At 36.9% G+C, this 15,938-nt stretch overlaps 1 long non-coding RNA gene across 1 annotated transcript in view; it reads left to right on the forward strand.

The window, feature by feature from the left end:
- LOC122516531 overlaps positions 1 to 3,270 on the forward strand; it is a 47,618-nt gene extending 44,348 nt beyond the window's left edge. The window contains exons 2-3 of the long non-coding RNA XR_006303589.1: positions 1,643 to 2,046; positions 2,121 to 3,270. This is a non-coding gene — a long non-coding RNA (uncharacterized LOC122516531). The remainder of the gene's footprint in view (positions 1 to 1,642; positions 2,047 to 2,120) is intronic.
- Positions 3,271 to 15,938: the final 12,668 nt, after the last annotated feature.

Below are 15,938 nucleotides of genomic sequence, written 5' to 3' on the forward strand. Positions count from 1 at the left end.
TCTCTCTCTTTCTTTCTCAATCTTTATTTCTCTCTTTACTTTTTTTTTCTTTTTTTTTCTTTTTTTCTTTTTCGAAACATAACTCGATGAATAAGAATTTATGCGAGAGTGTATTTTAAAGGGCCCTTCGGACGGCATCCGTGAGTTTCAATGGTAGAAACGCTATCGTTAAGCCAACGCTCTATCTTCGCTTCTCGAAATATAAATAATTTTTGGAGCGCATGAAACGTGAATGGAATGAAACGAAGGTTGCACTTATAACGCGTGCAGCAACATCGTCAAGTGCTTTAGAGTATAGTATGTTGAGAATCTCGCTATGTGCCTCGTCGTTCTCATTATATTTTTTCACGCGGATCGTGCGAATGTTACCCCACCCCCACCCCCACCCCCACCCACTTCCTCCCTCCCTCCTTTTATCGCTCATTTTCTTTCTCTCTCTCTCTCTCTCTCTGTCTTTTCTTTTTCTTTCTATTTTTCCCCCCATATATTATTCGACACCCGCGCATGTTTTTTTAATACTTTTATTGCAAATCCAATCAATTTAATCTTCTTTCTCTGTCTCTCTGTTTCTAAGTGTCTCACATCCTTTCTAAGAAAAATTTTCTACACAACATATGAGTATAAGACAAATTGAATGAATTTCTTTTATTTGAAAATGATTATCTTTCGGCACACGTGACAAGTTTCATCGAATCAATTGTTGAAATTGAAAACTTGTTTAAATCTGTATAATATATAATGTAGCATAAGTAGTATAAAATATAAACATTCGTCTCACTTTCTCGGAGTTGAATTTTCTAAAAGATTTCACTGCTATCGCGTGTTAACTGCACGCATGTATTTGTTTTTTTTTTTATATATATTACGTACTATATAGATGACGAGGAAAAATATTTGCATTAGTATTGTAGTGACTTTTTTTTTACTCCCTATAGTAAATAAACTATAGTCAAAACTGTATATTTATTTTTGCAATTGAAATGATTTTATCCATAGGATTTAAACCGAATGTCAACATAGATGGCAGAGGCAGGAATGAATATATTATTGACCTGTTACACAATATACCTCCTACGTGTGCGTATTTGTACACGCAAACTTGTAATTATTAAAATATAAAATTGTACAAACGGTTTTATTATACGTCATTTCATTCGATGTGAAAGAGGGGAAAGGGATTTACTTTTAATCAACGATATTATCAATTAACAAGAATAATAATTATTATTTTTCGCACTCGATAAGCAAATATAAAAAAGAAAAGTATACGTGTTAAATGGAAATAAAACGAATTAGACATTGGTAACGCGTCGTATCGATTAGAGAATCTATAGGACAAATGTAGGAGGAAGGATAGCGTACAACAATGCAACTACCAGAGAGAGATAACCAAAGATGCATCGACCACTTGGCTCCTAAACGGCTCGCAAGTAACGCGCTAGCGACGCGCCAAGGACGCGCCAAGAATGCACCGAAAACGTGCGACCCGAAGAATCCAAACGTGCATACTCTCATTGTTTGTGCTAGATCTCACTGATTAGCAATACTCTACCACGTTCCACGAATAAAAAAAATCAATCTCGACGAATTTTTATATTAAATTAATACCATGATTATAATTCATTCGTATTATTATTTCCAGGTCTGACGAAACATCAACGGATCTTATCTTCTCGATTTAATATCGTTATCCGATAAATTACTAAAGAATGCAGCGAATAAAAATGCGCATATTAACTATGCACCTAAATGGAAAAACTCTCCGAGGAAGAATATTATCCAAATGACTTTATCGATAGAATATTTGAATGATTTTCGTAGGATTGTAGAATCACGACAGCTTAATAAGCTTTCCCATTCATGAAAATGGAGTAACGTAAGAGATACAGATAGACGTAACAGGAACATAGAAGGGAATACGAGATGGTGTATCGTTTATCGAAAAGGAATTGGTATATATCAAGAGACTACCGTAAGGAGGAGAAGGATTGAGAGCTGAAATAGGACGGATGGATAATGCGAGTTAGTTCGCTACCCTCTACCAAGGTTTGTCTTCTCACTGATATCCGCAATGTAAACACACTGTACTGTTAGATAACGTTGCTGTATTACGTTTGCAGATGCTAGTCACACATTTCTACCTATCTCTGACTCTCCTCGTCTTTATAATTATTATGATAGTTCGTGGAAAGCAAATAAACTTTACGCGAAACAACTCGTAGTGACCATTCCCATTCATTCATTCATTGAATTCTTGGCAGTGGATAGAGGAGAACTGTTTCTTGAGAAAAGAAAATCTTACGCGATTCACCGAGAATCGTGAAATGAATTAGATATTCCGTTAGAGAGAGAGAGAGAGAAATAGAGTGGATTCTATTCTATATCCATCTTGGCGACGCATAGTTATCTCGGAACGAGTCTAACACGAAATAAGAATAAGAAGAGATCGTTTTAAATAAGATAACTCGAGTCGTTTATAATTTTTGGCTCGTTCGAGGAAATCGTCATACTCGACGATATCTTTTTCCTTCCTTTTTATCAAAAGGAAGGGAACTTAACGCGATATCATCTACCGAATTATCTGGAATTATTCCAAATCTACAATTTTGACGATTAAGCAAATATCTGTATCACCTAGCCTCCGATTCTGAGTTTAACGATAAATCATCTTAGTTATCGAATAAAAACGTATTTTTCAAAAGAAAATAACTAACCAACGAATAATCTTAATACACGACACATAGACACATACCGGGTGATCGATAAAAGTGCATAAACATTTTCACTCTCGTTGGGATCTCTCGACGGAAATATTTCACCGATACCCCAGAGTTCTCACGTTTCTCGAGATTTCTCAGCGATCTTTGTCGAAACGAAAAAATTTGAATACTTTTCCAAAGACTCGGCATACACATTGTTCGGTTTCCGTGTTCCGTCTTGAATAGTAACGTTCACGGCATGGAAATAGAGTAGCATTTTTAGAACTCTAATCGCGACGCGTCCTCGTTCGAAAAATACTTTGTCGATCAACGGGCCGAAACTTTCAATGTTTTCCAGATTAAAATCGAGAAAAAGGGGGAGGGGAGGGGAGGGGGAGAGTGGTCGTTTAATTAATTAAACATCTTACGCGAATTAATCGTGATAAGAACAAGATGATATTCCGATTTTCTCGTCGTAATTATAAGGTTTTCAAGAAGAAGAAGAGAGAGAGAGAAGGATACCGAACAAAAGATGGAAATAATTGGAAACGTCGGCGTCGAGGAGAAAGAAGAAAAAAAAAATGAAAAGAAAATGAAAAATAGAGGTGCGGTAGGCGGGAAAAAGGGGATCGGGCAGAAGCGAAGTCACGTTTTCCCGAGCGATATGCGATGCATGAGGCCTGAAACGTGAGTGCACAACCGGCAAAGGTGCAACCACCGAGAAGGACGATGATCCTCGAGGGTTCTCGCGTCAGATGGATCATGGCTAGCCAAAGCAGGAGGTGGTTGAGAGGCACGAGCTAGAGACATCGAGTAGGGGGCCCCAGTAGCCAGCCACCGCTGGACAGCAACGTGCCGCTCATGGTAAACAGCTACGTGCTCTCTCTCCTAGGAAGAGCTGCATAGAACGGAACGCACCACCATCCTGCTGATCCTGTGCCCAGCGAACGAATCCCAACCGTCTCTCTCATTCTCCGTTTCTTTCTTTCTTTCTTTACCTTTCTGGCTTATCGTGATAGTCTATTTTACGAGAGAAACGTTACTTTGATATTAAAGAAATGTTGGTGTAGAGAGAGGGAGAGAGAGAGAGAGAGAGGGAAATGAGTTTAAAAAGGAAATAATATAAAAACAAAGATAATTTGTATAAAAAATGTCGATATTCCAGAAAAATACGTGTTTATATAATGCACGCACTTTCTTCTTAATTAAAAATTGTTGTTGCGGTAATAACGCGCAGCAGACCCTTTTAAATTAATGCATCCGGTGTCGTTAATAACGAAAACTTTTAGTGGATGAAACCGCGCTAGCCATCTTTTGCTAAACTCACCAAAGTCGTAAACACGATGAGAGAGAGAGAGAGAGAGAGAGAGAGAGAGAGAGAGAGGGAGGGAGAGAAAACGAAGAAATAGATCAACCGTAACGTTAGGACGTGCCAAATTCAAAGTTAAACAGGGAATATCGAGAGACACGGGTCTGTTAAATAAATAAAAAAGGAAAATACTTCGTAACGCGATTGGAACGATTCGGAACTATTCGAAAAGGAATGTTCGCGAAATAACTAAAGATCTTTAGTAATTTTCCCCTGGGAAATAGCATCGTGACCCGATTTTAACTCGCTAAATTGGTTAGAAATCTGCCCCCATATGCCGGTCTTAATTAAAAGCTTCGATTTCGTCGTATTTATATCCACCAATTCTCATTCTTTAGTTTTTTATCTTCCCACTTTACGTTCCATGCCATCGGTCCGATAATATTTCATGTTACTTTAACTAAGTTTAATTACATTGCTAACACGGAATTCGACACGAAATTCATGTTCAATAGATAATATCGATAGCCGAATAACGAAATGACAGTTACAACGAGCTTAATCCACTTCTTTTTCTTCTTCTCCTCTCTTTCGTTCGCCAAGGGAGCTTTAATCCCTGTAAAAAGAAGAACAAGAAAAAAAATACTTCACGATACAGCTACACTACTATTTTTTTATTATTGCATTGGATTACCGGTTACTACGAGATTGTCGTCCTAGAACGAAAAACCGATCGAAACGATCTCTCTCTCTCTCTCTCTCTCTCTCTCTCTCTCTCTCTCTCTCTCTCTCTCTCGAATATCATCGGAATTTTGATCCTGGATGAAGATTGCTCTCGTCTCTCTTTGTTCTTTCTTTTTTCTTTTTCCTTTATTTTTTTTTAACTTTCTTCTCCTTTTTTCTTTATTCCTCTTTATAAGGAGGGAAAGAAGGTAGGAAGAGAGAAAAAAAAGGGTACAAAAAAAAGTTTTTCAGGGCAAATTTTCATTTCGTCGGGGGAAAAGTTTTCGCGGCCCATTGAGAAAACTTTAAGAAGATTTCACGCGGCGTTCCCGCTCGGACGATTCCTCAACGCCGCGGGCGTATGTTAATTTATGTGGGAACTGCATTACGTCGGTAATGTATTCAGTGTATTCACCTCGAGGAAAGAGAGCTCAGGATTTTGGTCTATCTCTTTCCCAATCTTTATCACACTCTTTCTGCCCACCCCTTAGAGTACTACTGTCTTCCATCGTCCTACGAGTCACTTTAGTTTCTCTTTTTATCCCATTCTTGCCGTCTCTTCATTTTCCTTTCACGCTCTATCCATCCATCTATGTCCCCCTTTCTCTCTCTCTCTCTCTCTCTCTCCAATTCCCCCTCCCCCCTTCCGTATAATAAAGAACATACTTTTACGTTGGTACGTTGCAACGTTACACCATCTAATAAAGGGAAAAATAGAAAAAGAGAAAGAGAAAGAGAACGTTAACGTAAGCGACACCATTTTCGACGCGAAAACGAAAACGAATTTCTTTCATCTTTTAAAGAAAAGAAGCACCCAGTAGCAGCAGCAGCAGTAGCCAGTAACAGCCAACGAAGAATGGGATTTTCTAAGAATAACTTCGGGCAACTATCAGACACCTTCCTCCTCCTCCTCCTCCTCCTCCCCCCTCCGAAAGTTCGCTTTCGTTTCCTGATTGAATCTCGACAAAAATTGCGGTGAAAACGAGTAAGTCGACGTCTCATCGAATATTTCGTTCGGATCGGGGGGGTGGCAGAAAAAAGGAAAATGAATTATCCGTGGAGTTAAAAAAGAAAATCTTTGGGTATGATAATTTGGCGTAGGGGGAGATTATAGACTGGAAATGAGAGAAAAGAAAATTTATTTTCTTAATAAGTATTATTTGAAAAGAAAACAGAGCAGGAGGAAAGAACACGTGCGCGTGGCGGTAGTTATGAAGACGTTGGACGACGGTTGTTGTAAACGCGGCTGGGTTCGGGGGGGATGGGGAGGGGCGAGGAGGGGGTACGAGGGGGGGTGAGAGACTGAGGTAAATATGCCACGCTTAGAACAGGTGGATCGTAAAGTTTGTACTCGGCTTAATGTACGCGCTCGCCGAGCTTCCGTTAGGACATGATAATATGAGCATAAAAAAAAAAAAAAACCAGCTCTACACTGTGGAAAAGGGAGCATTTTTACGGAAAAGCATCTGTGAGAGTAGGTCATTATACGTGTTACGTACATGTATGTGTGTGTGTGTGTGTGTATGCGTTTATGGTACTATAAAGGAGAGACTGAAATTTTGTTAAGAGAAAGAGAGAGAGAGAGAGACATTAAAAGGATAACAAAATAAAAAAATATAATAGGTGAAGTATTTTAACGTTAAAAAAATTAGGATAAGTAGTTAAAATTAATTATCAAGCTTTAAGGGGGATACTAACCGAGAATATATCTTATTATCCTTAAACGAACGCGTTAACTAACAATAACCTTAGCAAGGATCCGTTCGTGTTCCAACAATCGAGAGTAGATCGAAGTCGAATGTTCAATTATCGAGGTGAAATCCCACGCGATCCGTAGTCGAATCCCTGAAGCTTCCTATCCTCCCCGATATCGATCCGATATCAAGGCTGGAAGCATTGGGGGGATGAAGACAAGAGGAGGGGGAGGGAAAGGGGGTTACTGCGTCGTGTACTTCCTAGTATGCTTGACGTTCGATACCGAGTTAGGACGGTAAGCACAAGACAAGTTTGTTCGCGTTAAGCCGTTACGTTGCATTTATGCCACCCCCCTCCCCACCCACGCTTCTTGACATTGATCTCGATTTACCAAAACCATATTTCTCCCATTCGTTTTTTTTTCTTTCTAAAGAGAAAACGTTGAAAATTCTCATTACGTTAAAATCCAAAATTTCAATAATGTTTAAAATAAACAAATTAATCAATATAATCATCCCTAGGGAAAAAGGGGCGCATAATCGTGGGATCAATAAAATATTTAGCAGTCGCAAAGGAGAGTCAAGTTTACGTTCCCACCTGTTAGCTCTACCTATAAAGAGGCTACCGCTATTTCTGTCTACTATCCTCGTTTTAAAGAGTCTGGATATTTTCTTTTTTTTTTTTTTTTTATATAAATAATCTGATCGCGGCAACGAAAAACTAATTTAATCGTTTTCCAAAATACAAAAGCAAAAATTACGATAGAAGATATAATTCGATTTAACATGATATAATATATTAATTAAACATTAGTTACAATTACCATAAATGTTTGTAATATCATTTCCTATTTTGCATGGTTCGAATAATATTGTATAACACATATTTTACTGTTTTCATATATATAAACGTGGAATAAATAAATAGATTATTTTTCGAGTTAACCCTTTACACTTTAGACCTTTTTGGCTCGGACGAACCAGAAACTCGAGACTTAAGCTCTGCCATTGTTGTTTTGTGTGCCCGGCTTAGGTCATCCTGTGGATAAAGATGAAACATGAAAAGAAAAAAGAAGAGGAAAGTCGAATCGATTATTCGTGCATCAAAAATAGTTTTAGAAATAATTAATAATATTAAAAGAGAACATATATATTCGAATTATGTTTCAACATCGTTGGTTTACTAGGAATAGATAATAATTTCAATAACTCGGGAACTGATAAAGCTCGATTATTATCGAACGTTTAAGCATAAAGGGGGTTTCCCTTTTGAAGGGAAAGATGTATCGGTCGTGAACGTATCATGCTCAACGTTACACACTGTCTAATTATAGCACGCGAGCGCATATGTCTGATGGGATAGCTTGTACCAACGCACGAACACCGCAAGTTCTCGCCCGAGCGCCGACCTCGATTATTAATTATTAGTTAACAAGAACTTACGAGCATTCCCGTAGCTAATTGAAAATTGCGTTGGTGTGTGTAGGTGTACACATAAATGTAAGTATAATATCACGAATATCTAAAACATAAGTACGAGCGTATATGTGTGTTTCTACGGTCAGAAACGTTATCCGAAAACGTGTTCTCATTTTACGCCAGAGAAAATATGTTTTTTTACGTTTCAATACTGGTTCATCATCGATCTCTATACATCCCCTCACGCGATACGATATAATTAAAGTCTCTTAACGATTTCACAATTATTCGTATCAACTGGTGAGAAGAAAAAAATGAAAACCGAGGAAAAAGGGAAAAAAAGAAAGAAAGGAAAAAAAAGAGGTCTCTATCGAATCCCGATATTACAATTAATTTCAAAGTCATATATCGGTGTTTCTTTTATCCTTGATCTCTAGACGATGGTACCACGGATCGTCGTCTTAATTACGGGCACGTAACGGTCTTAAAATGCTTGTAAAATTAATGATATGCAAAGACCATTAGAAGAGACCGAAGCCAGCCGCTCAACTCAGTGTTCGTTCATGGTTCCGTGTATGCAACGGCACTGCACTGCACTGCACTGTACTGCACCGCAGTGCACCGCACCGCGCGCCGGTTGTCACGTTCGTAAAGGCTTCTTAAAGGGATTATGTAGCTCGGAGCTCTCGCACCGTTCACCTCCTTTAATCGTAAGTGCGTTACCAACGAAACCAAGTTGCGAACCGCAACCTTCTCATATACCGAAACAGGGAAAGAGAGGAGGGAGAGAGATAAAACCAACGGTGTACCAAATGTTCCATCGAACGCGAGAGAACACGCTTTTAAAGCTTATAGAAAATGATGATTTTCTTTTGGCTTTATTCCGAAACAGCTAATTTTGTATAACTAAAAGCTTAACTTAGAGAGGAAAGATTTATCGAATTGTTCTCTCTCTCTCTTTCTCGCGATTTACGTATTTAAAGTGCATTTTAATCTTCTTTCGGTAAAACCAGGTTGGGAAGATAAAGTCTAGCAAATAATTTCATTGGCGCTCGGATATCGGAGAAACTTGGCCGATTTGCTTCTCTTTTCAGGGCCTCCGCGTACCCTCTTCGTTTCTTATCTACCATTCCCGCGCGCTATCTCCCTCTCGAATCTCTTCCAGAACTCTTTCATCTCCCCCCCTTCCGAAGTTCCCACCTTCGGTCCCCCTTTTAAAATTTAAATTGGCGGCGTTATGCGAGCGATCCGTTCATTAAATATTCGCTGGATAATCTGCGTCGGCTGCTGCTGCTGCTGCTATTGCTACTGCCGTAACACAGGATCAGTAACAGTAGTAGTAACTGTAACGTTAGAGGACCGATGGAAGGATCACTGTTACGAATTGATACATTGATAGGACGAAACTGGTGATACCCAGGTTAACGGGAAGGAGTTCTCTCTCCATTTCCATCGAAAACTCTAGGGATTACGAACGTTAATTAGTTATTGGTCTGGACCATGGCTATGGTTTGGTTATATCAATAGCCTTATTCAACCATCACCACCGGATATCGAATACCGAAACGTTCGTTCGTTCGTTCGTTCGTTCATTCGACTTTCGAATTCACCTAAGGGAAGAAATCGACAATTTTTCATTAAAAATGAATGATCCAACCTTGGAATAGTTTCCGAAACTACGACCGTTAGCAGGAATATCGATTTATCGATACACCTAACAGTATTCTCTGTACTAAACGCGTACAAACAATTTTTCAATTGGATTATTTAGGAGAGAAGTGTGGTTTGTTTCGTGGTTTGGTTTAATCGACACGAAGAAGACAATCGGTTACCACCGCAAAGCTAAAACGTCTGTTTGACTGCCGATCAAAAGGATGAAGAATGAATCGGGGTGGTACCCAATCGAACCGTTCATTCAAACCATCGTATCATCGAGTAGCCATCGTCGTGTCACGGGTTCGCATTAATCCACTACGCTTCAAAGCGAAGCAGCTTACCTCGAGAATTATTCGAAAGCGTCCCATCGGTTGGCTATTCGCTGTCGTTGTCATTGTCGCTGCTGTTCCTGGTCTTGTTCCTGTTCCTGATGCCGATCGGCTAACTAATCCTGTGGTTTACGGCCCAACCAAAGATATGATCCATCCCACATGGCCCTTACCCATTTGTCAATCTCCTACGAACACGCGTCTAACTTCGCTAAGTACTATATGCCCTTCGTATTACCTATCCGTTATTTGAAACGTGAACATTGAGAGAGAGAGAGAGAGAGAGAGATGATTGACAATATTTTTTTATTACTATGATGAAAAATTAGTCAAAGAAACAAATTTGAAATATTTTTAATTATTACTATTATCGAAAAAGTTTTCACGTTTATGTAACTACCTTTGAAGTGAAATTACTGTAAAGGGAAAATATTTTTAATCAGTGACATTATATGCCTGCCATTTTCAATAGTATTCTTCTTTTTAATCAATTTTTGAAACATTTTGAAAAAGAATCTTGCAAACCAAAGTAATCGAAAATAATAGAAACTGTTTGAAAGAATAACAGATGTATGATTACTTTACAAATAAATAGTAAATTAGTTAAGAAAAGGTACTTAATTAATTTCTCTAAACCTAACAGATCTAAGCTAAACCATCGACGAGCATAGTGTTAACGAACAATTAAAACGTACCCAATTAATCCTTGTAATTGCACGGAAGAGGAATCGAATCGAATAAGAAATGACATAGCTCTGTCGTAATTTTCTATCCCGATAAACGAATAATGTTTTTATTTCAGGAACATCGATGGTTTCTCGATTCGCCCCTCCTATTTCAGATCAAGTTAATTGTTATCCCCATCCCGATGAAAAATTGACGTAAAATCGATCCTTAATTTTTCATCCTTCTTTTGATTAATCAAATTCTTATCCTTTCAAACAAATATATCGAAATGCGTAAATAGCAAAAAAAGAAAAAAAAAGAAAAAGAAGAAAGAAATATTTCCGGATTTTGTTTAGAACGATTAAACGTAACGATGGGTTAAAACTAAAAATACATTTGTCTCGACGTTCGTTAAGAAATAAAAGTATTATATTGTATTTATGCTGCTAGATATATCATTTATGCTCTACGAAAGAACGAAATTCATCTCTTTGAGAGTCTCGTTACACGTATATACGCACAAGTACACTCGGAATGTACAAACGCTAATATTTCAAAATCGCTCGTTAGCGTTTCATTTTAAACCAGGTGTACCTACATAGCATCCGTATATCCATAAAAGTTCCTATGAGCATCGATTTTAATTTGCAGCTACTCATTCCAAGCTAAGCACTTGCTATTTGCATTTTGAATTTGTCTCTCTCTCTCTCCCTCTCCCTTTTTTTTTCTCTCGTATATTCTTTCCCTCGCAATAGGTACTCCTTAGCGCATGATTTAATTATCCCGTAATTTGGTAAATTACCTTTACCGTTAATAGCTGTTTTCTTGTTCACGGTACTAAAGAAAACATCATCAATTATTAATAAATCCCATTTCTAATTTATTGCCAAAGCTATAGAAAACGTACTTCGTAAACACCTTTTAGCATGGAAGGAATAAAGTTCTAACCTAAGCGAAATTGAATAATTTAAAAAAGGAAAAAACAAAAAGGAAAAAACATAAAAGAGTAAACGAACCCGAGTTTTTGTTTCCCACGAGCACGGATTTCTAATCGCAATCTTCGAATCCATTTCCCTTAATCGACAATCGGCGGATTCTAATAGAAGAACGATAGGATTGCTAGTTAGAGAAATGCAAAGGTAGGTATGAAGGTAGGAAGGAAGGAAGGAAGGAAGGAAGGAAGGAAACAAGATATGGTCAACGTCATTTCCGAAACGGATGCGCGACCGGGAACCGCGTGGGTCAACAATAATTGTTGTTACGGTTACGCCTCTGTTACCGGATGACTATATGCTAACAATGCGTTCCCCCACGCAAACAGACCCTACGTTACACGTTATTCTTACTTTACTAGGTATTAATCATTTCAGTTCTATATGAACGCACGTATATACATCCGATAAAAATCATATGTAATCATATGACAAATATATGGGATATTTTATCGATATTTTCTATCTCCCCCAATGATTATTACGATTATCACTGCGTTCCTTCCGTCAACGACAAAATATTCCATGCTTTACGTTTTATATTTTTTTTTCTTTTGCTTATCTCAGTTCGCACAAACGTTGAAGTTATTTAAAAATATTTGTAGTTTTTTTTCTTAACTCTGTTTAATACTTTTCTTGAGTTAATTTTATTTGATACAAGTAACGAACTATAAATTACTATTTAATTAGTTACAAATTGTACAAGTAATGAATTCGAAAGTTAGTTCGCGGTAATAGAAAAGTATATATAATATTTAAAATGTACTCTTCTCGTTCGAGTAGCTATTAATACTATATTTCTCTATGAATAAATATAAAAATGAAAATGAAAAAATGCTTTAATTACCGAACGGTAGAGATCGACGTGGATAAAGAGAAGGATAGTAGTATCTAATTAATAGGATCTCTAATACTTTATCGAAAATGTTATACATATATATATATTCGTTCATTAATAAGTTGTTTCGTTCTTTCATGATATACGTAATTGCATACTCTATTAGGGAATCCTATTGTACTTTCCGAAGTACATCTATCCCCGTCTATTGTTGCATTATATTCTGGCTCGTGCACGAGCGCGTGCTCAATCGTTTTCAGCGTACAAAGTTGCCGGTTACATTCGCTTATTTAGCGCAAGCCGTACCTCTACGCGATGCACTAATTCAAAATGTAATTAACGTCGGAGGTAGATCGTTTACGGTTGATTCTAATGAAAAAAAAAGAACAAAAAAGAAAAATTGAACTTGCCGTCGGACAAAGAGGATCCATATCGTTTTAAATAATAAAAATAACAACAATTATTTATAAAATACAAAAAGTTTGTTTTCCCGATTGGTTTACTTATCCAAAAAATTAAAAAAGTCTATTATTAATTAAAGAATTATTATATATTAATTAAATATATAATAATATATATAATAATATATATATTAATTAAACAGGTAATCCGTAACAAATTCATATCTTATCATCACTATTATTTTCTTTAATTCTATTTCTTTCTCACTCTCTCTCTCTCTTTCTCCGTTACGTTTCAAAAGGGAAAGGGATAGGAAGAATTTCATTCGGACGAAGGTTCGACGCGCCAAACTAAGATGAAATCTCCCCCTTTTCGCGTTCCCCTCTACCCCTCGTCTTTAATTAGACGGATTAATTGCGCCGGTCCGCGAGTTAAATTCTCCATCCAACAGCTACGGCCAACAGCCACTTCAGTCCTCTCTCTCTCTCTTTCTCTGTGACTTTCTCTGTGACTTTCTCTCTCTTTCTCTCTCTTATACCATCACCACCATCTTCAAAGATCTTTGGAAAGTCAGGCGACAAACGAACAGAACTATAGATCTTGAAATGAGACGACTCCTTCGCGGTTCCAACTTGAAATTAGAGAAGGAGAGAGAGAGAGTTAATGAGAGAAAACGCACTTTGAAGAAGACACTCTGCACCAATAGATAGAAACAATTGTCGAAGAAAATCACAAACTTATATCACCTCCCTCCCCCTCATTATGTCCTTTGGTTTTATTTTAAACGAATTCCTATGACATATCAGTTGAATAAATCTAATAACAAAATTCAAGATAAATTAATAAATAATAATCGAAATATTATATAATCTAGATAATCGTAGTCGAGGAAAAATAACAAATTCGTTGTTACGTGGTCAGGTTCAGGAATACTGGATACGTTCGTTACTGAAAAACATTAATAACTCGAAAATTTCTAATTTTCAGACCTATGATTTATTTTTTTGCGTTAGTTAGAATTAGTTGATTTAGGGAAATAGGAAAATTAAGGTAAAAGTAAGGTACTAGAAAGTTTATAAGAAATGATATTTATGATTAACAGTCATACAAAGATCTATAAGATGATTACGATTACCAATAATAATACGAAAATAACATTATAATAATATTAATAATAATATAAATACGACAGTGATCTCTAACAAAATGAATGGTAATTAAAAAAATGTTGAGAGTGGGATAGAATGGTAGGTAAAATCGTTCCCTTTTATTTTTGCAAGTGCGAACGATTCTACGGCATATCAGATGAACCAAATAGAAAACTAAAAATGGATTAATCGATAAATAAATAAAAATGAAAAGGGATGAAAAGGTTGCGTTGCATCTAACGGTCTTTATCTCTCGATATTCGGCACAGGAAACGATCTAGTCGAAACGATCGCAACGAAATAAATAGAAAAAAAAAAAAAAAAAAAAGAAAAAGAGAAAGAAAGAACGAAAGAAAGAACAAAAAAATTGAACCTTCGGGCCGATTTATTTCGACGATAAAGGGAAATAAAAAAATACAAGAGGAGAAGGAGGAGGAGGAGGAGGGAGAGAAAGTAAAAAAAAAAAAGAAAAATAGGAAAAAGGTTTGCGAAAGAAAAAAGAAACATTGAAGCTTGGGGAGGGGTGGGAGAAGGGGGTAGGGGGTTGGCGTTAGTGGAAGCGTGCTGCTGTTACTGCTGCTACTCGATTCGTGGATCGAACTTGCGAGAACGTCGCGCCGATGAAAATCTTTTTGAAAGGGTGTTCGTGACTGTCCGTCAACGATCGCGAATGCGACGAGGTAGTATAGAGAACAAGAGAGAAAAAGAGAGAGAGAGAGAGAGAGAAAGCAACTTTGCAGAACCAACAACGGCAAAACCGGACGAAAGCTCGTAAACTCGGACGCGTGATATTCGTGACGATCGAGAAACCAGAGCAATGATTTTATCCGAAACGAAACGAATCGAAACACCAACACTAACACAACAACGACGACGACAACTCTATAACATTTAATACGCGTATTTATAAGCGCCACTCGGCAATTCTGAATACAACATTTTTTTTTCCTTTCTATCCTATCACGCGTTTCTTTTTTATATATATATATATTTTTTTTCCTATCTTTTTGCATTTCCCTATCTATCTCTTTTCTATCCCTATCCGCGTCAGTTTTTTTTTTTCTTTTAAAGGAATCACCTATTGGGTGAATTCGACGTACGATACCTCGAATCGTTAGATTTCTTGCTGAAATGAGTATAGTCGTCTCTTTCCTCGATGTGAAGAAAAGAGGCCGTGTTTTTTGGCCTGGAAATTCGTTATAAAAAGAAACCAGTATGTGTAAGAGAGAGAGAGAGAGAGAGTGAGAATGAAGTGTATTTACTCCTCGTCATCGTTATACGCGTTGTAAGAATTTCTTCGATCGAATACAACTATTTGATTTTATATTTATACTTATTATATGTATATATGCATGTTAAATCTATATATACCCATACACCAAAGTTTGATTTCATTCATACCGTTCTTCGTAATGACAATGAATAAACGATAAACTTTTTAACGCGTCTCTGCAAACAAAGAAAAACCCCTGAAAAAAAAGAAAGAAAAAAGAAAAAAAAAAGTAGTAAAATAAAATAATAAATAGAACATCATTTTTTTCCAAACCGTTGTCGCGTTTTTACCGTGTCAAAGTAATATTAATTATTATCGGTGGTACCCGTATTTACTGTTTTATTGTTCGTCGATCGGAAAAGCTTTCGTTCGAAAAGCTTTTATTTATATAAAATAGAAACGAGAGAAAGGTAAAGTACAGCCGGTCTATATTTCACATTTAACGGAAGAATTACTCGTTCGTCGATGTTTAAAAAAAAAAAAGAAAAAAGAAAAAGCAAAAAAAAAAAATGTTAAAAACGTTCTGTCCGAACACACGCAGCCGTTCACCTTTCTAACGATTTACATTTATTTTCTTCGATAGAATGCATTGATATGTTATAACATTTGTAGTATATGTATAATACACGTAGATGATCGAAAAATAGAGGAATGAAAAATGTCAAATTTATGTGTTGAGATGGGATTTCGAATCGACCAAGGTCTCGGTGAAGTGTACGCTGGAACTCAATCGTGCTTTTCTTCTCCATAGAATTTTCAATGCTGTATCGCATAAAGCGTTGCTTTTTCC

This window comes from Polistes fuscatus, unplaced genomic scaffold, assembly GCF_010416935.1.
Source record: "Polistes fuscatus isolate 324 unplaced genomic scaffold, CU_Pfus_HIC Scaffold2, whole genome shotgun sequence".
Taxonomy (NCBI): Eukaryota; Metazoa; Arthropoda; class Insecta; order Hymenoptera; family Vespidae; genus Polistes; species Polistes fuscatus.